The sequence below is a fragment of the Podarcis raffonei genome, chromosome 7 (genome assembly GCF_027172205.1).
Source record: "Podarcis raffonei isolate rPodRaf1 chromosome 7, rPodRaf1.pri, whole genome shotgun sequence".
Classification (NCBI taxonomy): Eukaryota; Metazoa; Chordata; class Lepidosauria; order Squamata; family Lacertidae; genus Podarcis; species Podarcis raffonei.
The window spans coordinates 36102791-36121557 of NC_070608.1; the positions used below are offsets into that span (position 1 = coordinate 36102791).

Consider the following 18767-nt stretch of genomic DNA (forward strand, 5'->3'; position numbering starts at 1 on the left):
TTTACGATCAGCATTTTGCAGTTTACAATCTGTTAAATGTCAGCCTTAAAAAGTTATGACTGACATTGCACCCTAGCTTTGAATGGATGAGAATTGCTTCTCTAGCTTCAGATATGACACAATAATGCTTCCCATTCAACATTTCTATAGTAAAGAACTGATTTCTCAGAAGGTGTCAAAGAAATAAAGGAAAGAGTACTGTATCACTCTCTCTTCCCCCTACAAAAGCCACATGACTTTGAATGGAAAGATGTTGGAGAGAGAAGAAGAGACTGAAGCAAGAGAGGGAACAGGATATGGATATGGATAACAATAAGGTAAATAATAGCTGTATCCTTTCTCCCTCCAAAACCACACTATCCAATCCATCAATTCAGCCCAATGCTATAATACAGGTGTCACTTTAATGCTGATCCAAATCCATTGCTTTGAATACTGGGAAGCTGGCACATTTGATTTTCTGAATTCTTTTTAAAAACTGTTGTAATTCCCCTTTAAGGCATTACAGCAAATTTTATCTTGTTAATTGACTTTCCATATGCTAATCATGTTACACCACATTAAGTAATGCACTAATTGGTTTTAATGCTCTCACTTAGTGTGAAAAAAATGTGGCACACATAGGAACGTACAGACACATTTGTATAAGCAACAAAACCTTTTGTACACGAAAGGTGTTAAACAGGAGTGAGGAGTGCCCATGGCTGTGGGACAGAAGTAACAGTGGGGAAAACACGAAAAAGTTGCATTATACTTCTTGGACAGTTCTCTACTGCTGGATTCTTTGGGTTCTTTTACTCCAGGGTACAGGGAAAGTTAGCACCTTAATTAGACATTAGAGGAAATACATGGGATGCCTGGGAGGAGTAATTATGGTTTGAATTTATACAAGGCAATCATCTTTAGGTTGTGCCTACTATTACATTGGCACTTGGAGAGTGCTATAAAATGGAACAGCCATGCTACAGCACAGAACTCTGTGCACAGCCTTGACGGAGTCCAGCCGTCATTAAATGGCGCACAGCATAGAAAAATGACACAGCAAGCCAGCAATATTTTCATGATGGTAAGAGAAGATCCTCTCTCTGCTCTCCCCCAATTTATTCTCCTTTGTTCTCCCCAGCCGCATGGCCGTTCGCCAATGTCTCACGTTACCTCATCCGGTCAAGGCTTTTATTACACCCATCGCCATATAAGATCATCACTGCCCAGAGGAAACACAACTCCATTTAAGGTCAATACATTCCAATACATTGTAAAGCTCAGAGTGCTGGTCAGCCGAGGTCAGGGGGCACCCTGCAATATTACAAGCCTCTGCTATGGCTTTATGACTCCCACACAGCCTGGTGACAATCAGAAACATGAAGGAAGCTGAGCATTTTCATGGATCCGGTTTCCAGTGGCCCCAAGACACTGTATCTGTATATCTAGCAGGTGCTCCCAAAATCAAAATAGTAAGCTACCATGTGTGCACTCTTGACCAAGAACCCATTTCCATCTTTTGCATCTTATCTTTCAACACATTTCCCTTTATAAACCCAGGGAGTTGCAATAATTGTGAATCTCCTCCTTAAATCCTGAACCACAACCCAGATTTGCATATCACCACACAGAAGCAGGCTTTCACATGTCAGCTAAACACCCTGCATTCAGCAATCAGGGCTGAGCGCATAAATCTGAGCACACTGGATCAGGAATTGTGAATGCAGTATCCAACGTATGAGCTGTGTACATAGGGTACAGAGCTGTTGATGCACATACGATGCATGAGGTGTCCCTATGACCTTTCCATCTGACTTCTGATACAAATGGGACTGTTTGTTCCCATATGGCATGAGGTCACACATAATGTTTGAACAGCAAAATTTGCAGCATGGTGTTGTGCTCAATTATCTCTGGACTAAGACCTGAAATGTATCTGTATAAACCTGAACAACATTAAATGGAATTACTGTTGTTGTATGCTTTGGGGTAATTCCAAGTATTTATCTTTGTGCCAAGTGACTTTTAAATTTCTTCCCAATAGAAGATACCATAGGAGTACATAGAACAGCCTGTTATGTCAATTTTAAAACAGAATAGCTTACCAACTGGGGGGTTGAGAATCAGAAGAAACTTTTACTTCTTTTGTAAGTTTACCTGAGTTGAGCCCTGCAGCAAAGTTGAGAATTGGAATTTAAACAATCCTGCTTCTCATGTATGAGAAACATTCAAATGGGAAGCAAAAAATACTTTGGAAAAGAAATAACTTCACACAGCACATAGTTAAATTATGGAACTTACTCCCCCAAGGTACTATTTCCATATTTTAACATTAGTAACATGGTTTGTTTACATAGCTTGTAACGGTTTCAGATGGCCCACTTGTCCAGGGCTGGTACCAATGTGGGGAAATCTAACAGCATCCCCAATGGCATCAGAAACCATTCAGAGAACAGGACACAAAACATTTTCCTTTTGCAGTGTGCCATTTCCTTTGTATTAAGATATCATATGATTTAGTGTGCCTTCTTTTCTGTGTAAAATGGGTGGCAGCCAGAGATGGTGACAGTACTCTCTGATTAAAAGGTTTAGCAACAGAAGCTGTGCGTCAAGGTAAATATAAACTGAATTAAACAACATCAACAACACCCCCCCCAACCATCTTTAATTCCAGTAGCAGCTTTATTTATGGAGAAAGTGTAAAAAGCACTTTCCCCCGTTGACATCTTAGCATGAGCACAGTGTGTCAAATGATCTTGTGGAAAACTTAAGTCACCTAAACATTAAGGGTTGCTGGCATCAGCAGAAGTAATAGTACAGTATCCCAAACAATTACATTGTCTAGGTTCATGTGAGAACAAGCTTCAGTACTGGAATTCAAATGATAAAAAATGCAAATGTGGGACCCATTTGTGCCTAAACATTTAATGCATAATGGAATAAAACATCTACTTTTGGCTTACATAGCACTTTGCACCTTATCTGCTACCATTAAAATGCATTAAATGGCACTAATAACGATGCACAATTGACCCGCATGGTGCTGCAGCATTTTCTAATCATCTCCACTTTCTCTCTAAATATGAAGAACAGTAATTATCAAACTACTACCTTCAGGCCTTCAGGGTATTAAGAACTAGAAACACATTAATTAGTTTCAACTACATGTTTCACAAACCTGGCCGCCAGTGGCTTCTGCAAAATATGTTAGCCCTTATTTAAAATGTATTTGCTACTGTTAGTTCCAGCTGTGAAAGATTAAAAAATGGCAGAAGAGAAAGAAAGGCCTTTGTTCCTGCTGGTTGTTTATAACTTAACAGGTTAGAGATTGGTTTTACCAGTTCTAGTTGGCTTTGCAAAAATAAGTTTTTTTTTAAAAAAATCTCCATCATAGCTGCATTAACACCATCTCATGAATAAAACCAGTTTTCACACAGTGCAAGGTATTTCCACGTGGACTGTGGAACAGGGATGCACTTTTAGATTCACCACTCCAAAAAATAGCAACTTCTTTCTGCAGTAACCACAAAATGTACCTGGTTCTCTGCATAAAGCCCCCAATCTGCAAGCTCGTGGTTGTGTGAGGGGCTCCATGCATTCAGGACTTCCAGTTATGCGGGGCACTTTCTGTTGTAGAGCGCAGCTTCTATGGTGCTTTTGGGTGGTCTTTGACTAAGGGGTTGGGCGACTTCTAAAGTCTTTAAAAATTGTTACATACCTTCATGGGCGTAGCCAGGATTTTTGTGGGCAGGCCTTTTGTTGGGGAGGGGAGCAGGCCCTCAGTTCGCTACACCCATGCACACCTTTGCTCTGGGTCCTCAAGATCTGCCTTGCTTTGACTGGTTCCTGCCTCCACTCATTCTTCACTGACCAATAATGGACTTAGGAGATACTGGGTCCCTTGTTGAGGAGTTGGGCTGTAAAAGCCAACCCCAAATTTTTCTTATCTCACAACTAATGCAAGGGTGAACATAAGAACACTTGGAGAGAAGGGCACTTGTGAATGCCATCAAACAAACCCTGGCTTCAAATGCTCTGAACTAGAGGAAGCACATGTGAGTTCTAGTCATGCTTTCAGCATATTGTACAAAAAGGAACTTGCCAGGATAGATAGGAAGATAGATATGCAAGCTCTGGACATGGACGCACTTTGCACATTTTTTATCTTGGGTGGCAAACTGAAGCTGATGGCCTCTCTCTTTTCAATAGGAATCTGCTTGCTCTTATCCTTAGCAGGCCCCGCTCTGCATCTATCCCCCTCCCAAATAATCTTCAGCGATTAGGCAAGTTCCTTTTTAACACTGCAAGGCAAGGCCTCCTTTGTCAATCCAAGCTTTGGAAGTCTTTCAGATTTTTCTATAATGGCATTGTGATGGAAATGAACAATCTTTACTAAAGGGCTTTTGGATGATTTAGTTTTGCCTTATCTTTCCTGATGGTTTACAAGCAATGTCTCTGTTTCTGCGGATTCTGCTATGATTATTTATTGTATCTGTATGTTCATGTGTGCACATGTGTGCATGTGCATGTTACACTTTTTCAGGCTGCTCGGTGTGAAATGAACAGAAAACCAGCAGATAATTTTTTCAGAATAAACAATTGCTACATGTACAGCAATGTTTCCTACAAAATACACACAGCACCTTTAAACACAAATTGTGTGCCTTCCCCCAAGTTCTCACATGTATCTGTGTTTACGGGAACACATCTCAGCCATATTTTATGGCTTTGCTGCAGGAAACAGCAGTAAGTGTAAAGTGGCTGGGGCAACCCAGTCAGCTGAGTGGGGCAAAAGTAATAATGCCACTAACATAGTGTTGGGCAATTGCTGGCTATTTCTCTTAATGTAAATGAGAATGTTTACTTCTCGTTGCCTAAGACAACGTATTAGCTGAGTAGCTCCCACGATTGCATACATTCTATTTTGGTTCTAAGTCAGGAGTCTGGAGTCAGGCCAACTGCAAGGCATCTTCTTGCTCTGAAAAACTGTTTTCTAATTTTAGAAATTTACATGCACCAATTAATTTTGAGATTTTGACTCTTGGGTTTTTGAGTCTCTGGTACAAAGAGAGAGGAGTAGCTCTCCATTCCTAGGTTCTGCCCTAAATTGTTTACAACTCAAACTAGCTGCTAGTTAGTGCATTATTACTTTCTTTGTGGTGGCAAAGACAGGATCAGAACTGTTTAATGCACAAGATCCAAGAAGTGTACAGATTTCAAAGGGGCTTCCTTCCCAATTATTGCATCTAGCGCACCAAGCTTCAAGTGAATATTTTAGACTGAGATATGTTCATGGTCTGGCTCCTCAGCTTTCAATTTATTTGTGATAGATTCAAAGGCAAGTAGTCCTACACTGTTACTCCTATTTTTAAGATGTACCAAGCTATCAGCTTTCATTCTTTTCCAGAATTATTTCCAGCTTCCTTCATTCTTTGATAGATAGCAACTGTACTACTGTGTTCGCGCACACGCACACACATATTTTGGCAAAAGATGGATGCTCTCCCCAGATTCTCATGCTACATTTACTGCATGATTGGTTTGTTTATGACTATCTTAAAGCATTTAAGCAGAGTTGGAAATAAAGAGAAACAATGTCTGAATCTGTACGCCTATTAAGCAAACAAATCAGAAATGCACACAATTCAGGAGATATTTCACTGTCGATGGGTTTGAAAATCCTTTAGAAGATAATGCTGAGCTTAGCGGAGTGCAATACAAAAACTCCATTAGTATAATAATAGGTTTGTCTGCTGGCACTGTTTCCCAGATACAGTGCATTAAATGTCATTTAACTGTTCCAATAAATTCAGGCTCATGGGTGCAATTGATAAGCATTTTCTCCCTGTTTAAGAATGGAAGAGGAAAGCGTAATAAGGTGGATCAATACACAATGCAAGGACATAATGAGCAGTTAATGTGTCAGGGACAGAACTAATATGAAAAATCATTATTATCTTAATTGTTTTTGAATTATAATTTAGTAAAAAACGATCTTTGGAATTAATAGTTAATTTATTACATACAGTTACATTAGTGTACAGTTAAAATTTCAAGAGAACGATTACCAGAGCTCAGTTTGCAAATGGGAAAAGAGCTCTTGCAACTAAACCAAAATGAATGTGCTCCAGTGACAGATCTGAACTCATAAACAAAGCTGTTAGCACTGTGTTTTAAAAGGAAAGCTCAATGTTTCCAGTGTTTTTGCAAGTTAGTGTGAAAGACATGAGTGCATTAAGAGGCTCCCTAAAGAATCATAACTTTTGGTTATGGAAGGGTGAGTTTTCAGAGGGATTGATGTTTTCACAACTCAGCTGCTTTCAACTAAACATTTCCAAGTGGAAGGTTTTTTTAAGGGCATGGTTTAATTTACTTCCTACAGCTTTGGCTAAGCTGCAGCATTCCAGTTAACTGGTATCTAAGTAAATTAAGTACAGAGTCCCAACATCCACCAGACTGAAACAGACAGAGGAATTCTGTTTGCCTGTTGAATTGTCTGCAATATAGCAGGCTCTCTGCAAAATTCTTATGGGGTACTATCACTTATCACAATTTTCAAAACTTCTCACTTCTGTGTTAGGGTTGCCTAACACTGCTTCCGACTGCAGTATTCCAGCTATGTCCGGGAAATTCTGGACATATGGCAACCCTTAATTTATGCACAGTGTTTCAGATGGCCCAGTGATACTTGTCCACACTGGAGTTTACTGTATGTGTGCAGCTGTTTACATTCCCATTTCATCTGCATAGTTCCCATGACGTTACACTCACATTATCAGTCTTGATGCTTTCTCCCTGCAAATTCAGATTTACCCGAATACAGCGATAATCTAATGAACTGGGGGAAATGGGCTCCAAACCTCTGCACTAGAGATAACAGACTATTTATTTTGCTATTTGGGGTGGGTGGGTTAATCGGCACTTTCAGCTACACCTCCCTTTCAACACACCCTATTTCCTCAAAACTTTCATTTATTTTCTGGCCATTCACATAACTATTTCTAGTGTTTTTGAATATTTACACACACACACCTTTCAATCCCTCAAATTTGTACAAAACCAGAAAGCTGCACAAGAAAACCACATTAAAAGTTTTTACAACAGATATTGCAATAATAAAATAGTGTGTGCTTTTCAATTTCCCCCCACCCATGCTGTGGTATGCCCTTAAATGGAAAATATTTGTGTGTGTGTGTTTCTTTTGAACCCTCAGATTTGCACAAAACCAGAAAACTGCAAAAGTGTATGCTGAGCATTTACAATTGCCCAACTTTTCAGCAATTCCTGAACAGGGTGATTTTCTTTAAACAAATAAAGTGTGTGTACAGCTATCAGCACACATTGCATGTCAGTACTTAACTGGCATAACAGAACCAACGAATTAGAAGGTGGGGATAAACACAGCAGGGAACGCCTGTTGGCATGAGCAGGAAAGACTGAATTTGCTTTTCATATACAAATTCAAATATGGGTGGGTGTGGACCAATCAGGTCTCATTTGAATGCAGGGGAATGGATTGTCAACTGAATTATGCTCAAATATAGACAAGCTTCTTGACTGAGATCCTATACCTCTGTCTGGATTGGTTGGGGGAAGTTAGCAGAAAAAGGCTCATATTGCCTGTGGTACTTTTAACAGGGAATGGTGCAAGCAAGTCTATCCACATTGTATGGGGCAAGTCAGCCAGATGGGCAGGATACAAATATAACAACAACAAAAAACAAACAACAATTCCTTTCTTTTTTTTACACTGTTATATACAGAGCTCATTCAGCTTTCTTTACTGAAGCAGGAGTTCTCTTTCCTTTGTTTTAACTTTCTCTTTCCTTTTCCATAAACCTCCTGTTCACCTTCATATACAGTATCTGTTCCTTGAATGAGTTCTCACAGTTCAAGGAACCACTCTTTTAAGCTCATTTGAAATTCAGTGCTCCTTTCCCTGTGCAACTGAGCCGCTTTCTCCCTTTAAATCTTTCCTGGAATGCTTCATTCCCTGTTGCTTACAAATGTATTCATTGTATATCATTTTCCAATACAGTGCATGCTATAAGCCATGTGAAATAAATTGTATCTTTTTCTGTTTGCAGAAATCTCAGTCCAAGATTTCAAGCAGACATACTCAGCAAAATAAGAATTAATAGACACAAAATGTTTTTGCTGTGTTGCCTTCTGAACCAGAAAATCTTCTTCACTGATTTCAACTGAGAGTCTGGCCCTTTCTTCTCTCCCTCCTCCACCCATCTGTTAATAATGTTAACCTTTGAGCAACTACCTTATGTTAAAAGCCCAACAAAGTAAACAACGAGGAACCAATCTGAGGAAGTATTGGAGAGCCATTGCCAGTAAGTGTAGATAGTATGCACTAAGTTAGACAGATCACAATATTCACTCTGTTCAAGGCAGCTTCCTTTGTTCCTATGGTCCAGGGGTCAGCAAACTTTTTCAGCAGGGGGCCGGTCCACTGTCCCTCAGACCTTGTGGGGGCTGGACTATATTTTAAAGAAGAAAAATGAACGACTTTGACGTGCTTTCGAACTGCTAGGTTGGCGGTTGGCAGGAGCAGGGACCGAGCAACAGGAACTCACCCCGTCACAGGGATTCGAAGCATTAATCTTCCGATCAGCAAGCCCTAGGCTCAGTGGTTTAGACAACATCGCCACCCGCGTCCCTATTCCTTAGGTTACATGTGCTAAATAGGGCTTCCCCATGAAACCCACAGGCTCCCTCCTGATCACATACCCCACACAGCAATAAGCCTTGGCAGCAATTTTGGGCTTTTTTCAAGTGTAATCGCCATGTAGAGATGAGCTTTTCTGGGGAGTCTGCTACTGTAGCCCAACCCTTTCTATGTGCTCCATGTTGCCCCACACGGCATTTAGCCTTGAAAAACAGCTGTTTAGCATTCTGTGGCCACTGAGCATGCTCAGTCCTTGATGCGCTCAAGGTGGTTTTTTCCACCACCACCATTAACACAGTTTATTCCTAGAGATGTTTTGCACTTCTTCAAATCTTAAGGTTTCCCTAAGCCTTGCAATACCTCCCTGTGTGTATGGTGCCATTATGGCTGTATAAGGATCCACACATTATGAGTTCTCTATGGGTATAGATTTATCCTCTGTGAACATGCCCACCCCATTCTGAAAGCTATTTAAGGTAGTGACTATTCACAACAAACATGACAGCAAATTTCATAAGTGAATTAAGTGTCTTGTGATGAAATATTTTATTTTGGGTGTCGTGAACAGAGTGTCAATCAACTTTTATTGGGAGAGAATGAATCAACCCACCATACATGCCGCATCACCCATTTCGTTGCCCCCCCCACCACACACACAAATAAGCAAGGCAGCAAGATGCAGTTGATTGCCTTGACAGGGATTTGCAATTGGCGACCTTTCACTTTGATCTCCATAAGAACCTAAACTTAACAATGAATAAACAATCATGTGTAAAATGCAAGGTTATGTGTACGGTTCTATAAAATTACTACTTTGGGGTTCCTTGACTCATTAACCTACAAATCCTGAAAAACAGCCACAGTTTTAAGGCAATCTTCTTCACAATAAAATAGAATGATCCCTGCTGTGGAAGCTCACCAGGACATTGTAAAATATAGTTAGGCTCTGCTAAAAAACTAATTTAATTTTTTTGTTTGGTTCAGATTAAAAATGCATGAACTCTGGGCTAAGCAAGCTAGAAATTAGATCTGCAGGGTGAAAGGCTATATTTCATGGGTGTTGTGATAACTTCTGCAAATTAAAAGGAAAAGATCTGTTTCCCACTAGAAATTGTCAACAATTTTACTGTGCTTCTACAGGGATAATTTGGCAGTTTCTCACATTTCATCTTAATTGTCACAGAATTACTCTGATAACTGACTACAGAGGCTTTCAGAAGAAACATTTACTCAGCTACTATATTTGAATATATTTACTGAACAGCTAAAACATTTCAGCTGAGGATACCTAATCCTGGAACACATCTGCTCAACAGCTATCATTTAATTCTACAAATATTCCTTTTCTAGGACATATTTATTTTCTAGGACACTGCTTACTGTTCTCAAAACAAGCTATTACGCTTGCAAAGGTTATCTACACTGATTTTGCCATCGTTTTGAATCCTTGGAGAAGTTTATGCCTTGACAACTTGAAAGAATGATGTATTTAAGGAACTAGAAAGAAAATCACAATAAACTGATAAATCTGCATTGTAAATATGAAAGACTGGGTAAATTTGACACACCGAGAAGACAGAAGAATACTTTTTTAATGGTGACTGTACTTTGAAACTGTATAAAGGCTTCTCAGGTTCAGCCTATCAATAAGCTGATTTGCATGTTTGTAAGCACTAAAAGCTGGGGTGGGGAACCTCTGACCTTCCGATCAGTAAGCCCAAGAGTCTCCGTGGTTTAGACCACAGCGCCATCCACATCACTTATCAGTTAGTATATTGGTATACTCAATGGGTCTTTCTGAAAGATGGCATGAAAAAATACTTTAAGTTTTGGTGTAAGGATAAAGGGGTACTATCAAGTAAGATGGGGTTTTTTAAAGGAGGGTGTTGACAGACAGAGATGAGGGATTCAGATTGCAGAAATCTTGAACTAAGGAGACCAAGGTATAGCACAGGGCACATCAAGATCCAGCAGAAAAGGGTCAGAAAAATCTCAAACTGATATCTGTGGAAAAATTATTATTAGAAAAGACTATTAATAGAAATGTGTCCAACTTATTTTGATGTATTGCCTTCGGGAGTTTGTATTCCATTTATTGTGGTATTTAATCATCTTGGCTAAATTTTCAAACCCCAAGAATATCTAGCTGCACCATCGTCTGTTAACCCCTCCTCCTTTAGTAAGGTAATTTCCCCACCTTCTTAGGAAGTGGAAGGATTAAAAGGTAGCTGGAAAGATGGTTATTATCAGGTTTTTCAAGTGTTCAGTTGGAGCACTTGGAAAGTGAAGTTCATTTTCAGGGTAAGCCTATCCCTGATCACCCCTAATTACTGTCCACTCAAAACAGATCAACCTTCTTTTTATGAAAGCTCAATAACTTTCATTATGTTTGCTAGAGCAGTGGGTACAACAATAGTTAAGCAAACACTTCGGGTTCTTTTTGCTTTTAAGTTCTTTGATTTACACCAATCAATACATAACAGCAGCAAAAAATGAGAATAAATGCTCTCATCTTTAGGTAACTGGAAGTGGTGTCTTTCCAAAATATGAGAAAGGCAGTTTATTAAGGCAAAAGATTTCTCTAGCAAGCACTGCAAAGTCTCTTCAGTAGTTCACAAATGGCCACACTTCATTTTGCAGAAATTTTATGTGCTGGGGATGAAATTCTTAGAAAAATGCCATACAAATAAGGGTTTGATGCTGGAGGGGAACTGATGTTTGCAAAATAACTGAAATGCAGAAGCAAGGAACCAAAGCAAAGCCTTTTCTTTACGCACAAGCCTATCACATGTCACATTAAATAAAAAAATAAGCTATGAAAACCACACCAGCTCCTATTAAAAATAATTGGCATAAGCCAGATGACTGTTCTGAAGCACATGTGCAAATACATTTGCTCCTTTATTATACAGATTTGTGGAATCTGAGATATACTCTCTTATGTCTCAGAGAGCACAGCTGCAATTCCTTTTCTGCTAAGTGACCAAGAAATACATTGTATGACAAATTGCAGACTAACTGAATGACCCACATCCAGTTCTAGTGCTATATTTAAACAGCTTTAAAATATAGGCCAGAATCCATAGGCCTAAACACACATGCAGAGTAATTGCAAATGCATACATGCAGAGCAATTACATATGCATACTGTATGCGTGCACACATGCTGATTTTCCATTTTAGAACAACCTAATATGTTCCAGATAGCCATCTGGCCTTGCTCTAGAATGCAAGGTACAGTACTGGGAAGGTTCTTGAACCAGGAGTCCCAGGAGTCAGCCTCCAGTACCTTATATTCTGGACCATTAAATTGGTTTTGAAAGCAGACCTGGGAGGCTTAGCCTTGAGCTGCAAGGGCACCATCCAGTCTGTAGTATCATACAACCTGAGTCTCCAGTCAACTGATTCCAAAAGCTTTTTTTATTATTAATTGCACATGCAGAGTGCTGAAAAAGTGCTGGATAAGCCAGCTGCAGCAGCCATGGTCACCACCACTCTCCCTATTGCCCCTGGGCAACCCTGACGTGTATCTCAAAGGTGAGGCACAATGATGCTGGCAGCACCTCATCAAAGCAGAAGCCTGACCAAAAACTAAAGAAAAGTGCCTCTCTTCTTTTGGGTGGGTGGCTATTACTGAAGTAATGAAGGGGATAGCTTGCAATAACCTCTAATTGCTTACTTTTAGGCCAACAGGTACAGGAGAAGTGGTCACTAGTCAGCATCAAAGGAGCACCACCACCTACAATGCTCTGGGCATTCCATTTAAATTTTGTTGGGGGGGGGGATCAAAGTTGCTAGAAGAATATGAGGCGATACTCATCTTCTGTCAATGCCCACAGTACCACAAGCAAAAAGAACTTCCCCGCATCACCTTCTATTTAGTATGACTGCAGGAGGAAGAGACAAGCCTGTGTGAAGGACAACCTCACAGAAAGCCATGGACAGCACCTTGCCCAGCACCCTCTCAAAGCAGGAGCCTGCCCTGAGCTGAGTGCCTCTCTATGCTCCATCAGATTGTTACTATTAATGTTTGATGTTTTTATGTGTTGGAAGCCACCCAGAGTGGCTGGGGCAACCCAGCCAGATGGGTGGGGTATAAATTATCATCATCATGTTTCCTTTTCCGTCCTTAATTCAACACTTTACATTAAATACAGAAAAGTGTGGTTACCAGGAGTAGATCAAGCTAGCATAATAAACCATGATTTGAAGTTGTTCAGGTCTTGTTTATCATAGTTTCCTGGATCAGATGTAATGGGAAACTATGGTCAATTGACCCAAGAAAAACTGAATCCCAGAATACTGAGAAGAAAACACTGAGATATATACATTCAAACCAGAATATACCCATGCGGTTATCAGAATTTTCCTGACAACTTGCTATTCAGCAGCTCCATCATTGAACAGCTTTGTAAAACTATAAAAAATATATGCAGCACCAACATTATTTCTGTGGAACAACAAGTCAAACTAAAAGGCAAAAGTAAAACTAATCTGATTAGATCACTAGAGACAGTGCAAACTTAGTGAAGATTTATTAAGGAGGTAGGCTCGTTCACACCAGGTCATAATTGTTAGCCTAGTCAGCTTAATAGACATTGATGGGTACATCCCAGTTATATGAGGAAGAAATGTCAGCCATTAATAAATCCTAGGCTCCCGCTCTGACATAGCACCAAACATGGCCTTAAGAAAATCACTTCTCTCATCTATAAAAGGAGCACAGTTATGATGCTTACTAGCCTGGTGGAGAGATGGGAGGATTAATTCATTAATATTTATAACGCAGTGAAGTATAAGCTGCATAAACACAAACCATACCAATCAGATATCTTAAGTGGATGGCCTTTTCAATTATCTTAATACAAATGTGCTATATGAGGAAGCTGAGCAGCTTCATTATCAATCATCTGCATGCAAATGGAGACTTAGTGCAATTTTCTACAGGACTTTCAGTCTTAAGTCTTGTTAAGCAAGAGAGTTAACAATGCAATCCATCAAGCACAACCTCCATTCATTCAGGAGGAGGTAGCGGTGTCAGTTTGCTACAACAAAAACAAAAAAGAGTCTTGCAGTACCTTAAAGGCTAAGAGAGTTATTGCATCATAAACTTTCATGGACTAGAATCCACTTGATCAGATGCATGAAGTGTTATACTCAGCTGGCAGATATATATTATATAGAGAGACTGTAAACAGTGAGGCCAAACACTTTGAAACGCAAGAGGCACAGTCCATGACATTACGATGCAAAGCTCAAATACAGACAAGATAAACATAGTAAAAATTAAGAGTGGCAACAATTAGCACTAACATTACCTTTCTACCTTCAGGAAGCTAATATAAAACCTGTATGTAGTGGGAAATAGGAGCAACATGCAGGAGCTTCATCCAAGTCTCAGCATTACCAGGCAATTCTCCCTACTGCACCTTGAAAAAATTTAAGGCACAAGCCACTAGAACGCCCTCGCATATACAGTGCAAGAAGACTGCTGTTGGGTAGTTTCCTTAGGCAACATAAATAAGAGATGCAGAATCATATTTGCATTGGAAAGCTGCTTCCTTTTCCTTTCTCAACATTATTGTTTCATTTCTTCTATTGTTTTCTCTCCCCCCCCTTCCACCCACCTCAAATCCGGCCTCTACATTTTCTGTTTCCATTCAAGCATTGATAATTACTTCCCAATGTGCTGTAACAAATGGCAACCATGATCTAGCCATTAAAATCTGTAATTGAATTATTTCTGAGACATAGCAATTGCATGGTTTGCATTTATTTCCTGCCTGCATTTAATTAGATTGTTATCTGTCAATATGTACTAATATTTCATGTGTTATGTTTTAAAACGAACCATGCTGGTATGTGAAGGATAACATATGCCACTTAAGTGGAAAGACACTGACAAGTGTGGAGGGGGTAGGCAGCTGCAAGTTATAAACCTGGGCAAGTAGGGGTTGGAGGGGAGACCAGATGTTCTAGTGTAAACATGACCTCTCTCTACTAAGACACATGGAATTTACCTTTCTCTTATATGTAAATAAAACATTCTTTTTAATACAATTAGAAACTCATCCATGGTAATTTTGATATAACTCACTTATTTGATGACATAGAAAGTCAACAAAGTTACACAACCCTGCTTCTAATCTGTTTTCTTTCTCCCCCAACCATTTCCTGATCTTATCTATTTTATTTTACAGTACAGTGGTACCTTGGGTTACAGACGCTTCAGGTTACAGACTCCGCTAACCCAGAAATAGTACCTTGGGTTAAGAACTTTGCTCCAGGATGAGAACAGAAATTGTGCGGCGGCTGCGCAGTGGCAGCGGGAGGCCCCATTAGCTAAAGTGGTGCTTCAGGTTAAGAACCGTTTCAGGTTAAGAACGGACCTCCACAAGGAATTAAGTTCTTAACCCGAGGTACCACTGTACTTAAAATATTTAAAAGCTTTCCAAACTTTTCATGTTGGTGACACACTTTTTAGACATGCATCATTTCTCAACACAGTAGTACTTCAGTTCCACATCATTTTGCGACACAGTAATTCAATTTTACTAGCAAAACAGAGGCTAAACTAACCACTTTCCAGCCCCAGAAGGAGCGTGGGGAGCGTTCGCATGGCACATAGTTTGGAAAGCTCTGCTCTCAAAAACCATAGACTGCCAGGCATTTTCAGTCCCCATACTATCCCAGTTTAATACAGGTGAGTGGCAACCCCTGCAAGCTGTGTGCCTATGTGTGTGATGGTATTTCAATTATTCTTTGTACAGTGCCATCAGTGAAGGAGCAGGGGACAAGAACATTCCCAAGCAAATCTGCCATTAACAGCTAGAAGTGATACCAGCTTTACAGAGCTAAGATAAAGCTGCTATAGCTCCTGGCTGTGAAAGGCAGATTTCCTTTCACAGGTCAGAGCTTGTAGGGCAGCGGCTGAAGAAGGAACAAAAAGGGTTTTCTTGTGTGAGTTTCTTGTGGCTGATTAGCTGCTTTCTCTGTGCAAAGGTCAGAGGGGGCAGGGCTTCTGTTGAGGTAGGGGATTAGCTGTGGGAGGAGCTTGTCAGAGCTTGTAGGGCAGCGGCTGAAGAAGGAACAAAAAGGGTTTTCTTGTGTGAGTTTCTTGTGGCTGATTAGCTGCTTTCTCTGTGCAAAGGTCAGAGGGGGCAGGGCTTCTGTTGAGGTAGGGGATTAGCTGTGGGAGGAGCTTGTCAGAGCTTGTAGGGCAGCGGCTGAAGAAGGAACAAAAAGGGTTTTCTTGTGTGAGTTTCTTGTGGCTGATTAGCTGCTTTCTCTGTGCAAAGGTCAGAGGGGGCAGGGCTTCTGTTGAGGTAGGGGATTAGCTGTGGGAGGAGCTTGTCAGAGCTTGTAGGGCAGCGGCGCGCGCCTAGCGGCGCGCGCAGTTTGATCCATCTTTTAGATTTAGGGGAGCTAGTCTCAAACGTTTGTTGGGGGAGATATAGGTTTATTTGGGGGGATTTATTTGTCCTGTCTTCACGCTTTTTATGATGGAGGACCGCTGTAGTCACCCCCAACGACACCTTCTCAAGATGGAGGGTGAGGGAACAGCTGCAGTCGCCTGTGGTTCCTGCGCAATGTTTGCCATCTTGCCAAAGGTTGCAGGCAGCTTTACCTGCAGCAATTGCATGTTGATTGCCCTCTTAAAAGACAAAGTCCAGCAACTGGAGGAACGTGTAGCTACGCTCCAAAGAATTAGAGAGCTGGAGCTCTTCTTGGAAGCAACAGAGCACACCGTCTCCACCAAGGAGGAGACAGGGGACTCCCCTGAGAAGGAGGCTAGTTCACCAACACAGGAGCCAGATATATGGAGAAACGTGACTCAAAGAAGTAGGAGGCCCAGGGTTCGCTCTGATTGTTTAGAAATACGCAATCGCTTTGAGGTCCTTTCCCCTAGCATGGAAGACGAAGAGCAGACTCCATTTGAGGATCTCTCCCTCATTACAGTCGATCAGGTATATGAAGACGAGCAGCAAAGGCAGTCTTCAGGGAATGTGCAGGCGACCTTGGAACGGACAGCTCACGGAAGAACCCCGACCAGACCTAAGAGGAGGCGTGTAGTGGTGATAGGGGATTCCCTACTGAGGGGAACAGAAGCAGTGATCTGTGGGCCTGACAAGATGTCTCGGGAAGTGTGCTGTCTCCCCGGGGCTAAGATCCAAGATGTAACTGAACGACTGCAAGGAATCATAAAACCCACTGACAAATACCCCTTCCTCTTGGTTCATGTGGGAACCAATGACACTGCAAGCAATAGCCTCCAGAAGATCAAAAGAGATTACGAGGCTCTGGGCAGGAAATTGAAGCAATTAAATGCACAAATTGTCATCTCATCTGTCCTCCCAGTTGAACGACGTGGCCCAGGGAGAGAGGGAAAAATAGTGGAAGTGAACAACTGGCTTCGCAAATGGTGTAAACAGGAACGGTTTGGATTCTTAGATCACGGAATGCAGTTTCTTGAAGATGGACTTCTGGCAAGCGATGGGCTGCACCTCACAACGGTTGGTAGGAATGTTTTTGCAAAAAATCTCAGAAACCTCATCAGGAGGGCTTTAAACTGACTAATGTGGGGGAGGGAGACAGTGCTCCTGAAGGTAGGAGTCTATCAATTGATGAAGATGATCATCCAAATGTCATAGACCGAATGGAGCAAACAGCACGCAGACCTAGTGGTGGGAGGAAAAAATCCTTAAATAAGAGACACGGGGGAATGATTAATGGACTTCAATGTCTGTACACTAATGCGCAAAGTATGGGAAATAAACAAGATGAGCTTGAGCTCTTGGTACAGCAAACTAAATATGACATAATAGGCATCACTGAAACCTGGTGGGATAAGTCCCACGATTGGAATGTAATAATGGAGGGATACAATCTATTTCAGAGAAACAGACCAGACAAGAAAGGAGGAGGAGTGGCGTTATATGTCAGGGATGTGTATACCTGTGAAGAGATCCAAGATTTAGAACCTCAAAGCCAAAGTGAGAGCATTTGGGTCAAAATTAAGGGAGAGAAGAATAACAGTGACCTCATTGTGGGAGTTTACTATAGATCCCCAAGCCAAACGGAGGACATAGATGATGCCTTCCTGGAACAGATGGCCAAGCATGCAAAAGGAAGGGAGATAGTAGTAATGGGGGACTTCAATTACCCGGATATTTGTTGGATGTCAAACTCAGCCAAGAGCATAAGGTCAAACAGATTCCTCACTGGCCTTGCAGACAACTTCATTGTCCAGAAAGTGGGAGAAGCTACAAGAGGAACAGCCATTTTAGATCTGGTCCTAACCAATGTTGATGACCTGGTTAGTGGGGTAGAAGTGGAAGGATCATTAGGCGCGAGTGATCATGCTCTTCTGAAGTTTACTATACAGCGGAAAGGAGCAGCCAAGCATACTAGGACTCAATTTCTCGACTTTAAGAAAGCCGACTTCATAAAACTTAGGGAAGTGCTGGGTGAGATCCCATGGACAGTAATACTAAAAGGAAAGGGAGTTCATGATGGCTGGGAGTTTGTTAAGAGGGAGATAGTAAAAGCACAACTTCAGGCAATACCAATGAGACGGAAACATGGAAGGTGCCTAAAGAAGCCAGGGTGGCTATCTAAAGAACTTTTAACTGAGTTAAGATTAAAAAAGGATGTGTACAAAAAATGGAAAAGGGGGGAAACCACCAAAGAGGAATTCAAACAAATAGCCAGCACGTGTAGACACAAAGTCAGAAAAGCTAAAGCACAGAATGAACTCAGGCTTGCTAGAGAGGTTAAAAGCAACAAAAAAGGCTTTTATGGGTATGTTCGTAGCAAAAGGAAGAACAAAGAAACAGTGGGGTCACTCAGAGGAGAAGATGGTGAAATGCAAACAGGGGACACAGAAAGGGCTGAACTCCTCAATGCCTTCTTTGCCTCAGTCTTCTCCGATAAAGAAAACAATGCCCGACCTGAAGAATTTGGAGCAAAGGATTCAGCAGAGGAAACACAGCCCAGAATAACTAAGGAGATAGTACAAGAATACTTGGCTAGTCTAGATGTATTCAAGTCTCCAGGGCCAGATGAACTGCATCCAAGAGTATTAAAAGAACTGGCAGATGTGATTTCA

At 41.1% G+C, this 18767-nt stretch overlaps 1 protein-coding gene across 5 annotated transcripts in view; it reads right to left on the minus strand.

The window, feature by feature from the left end:
- Positions 1–18767, minus strand: part of NKAIN3 (sodium/potassium transporting ATPase interacting 3) — a 203015-nt gene that overhangs the window by 169695 nt on the left and 14553 nt on the right. The window lies entirely within an intron of this gene.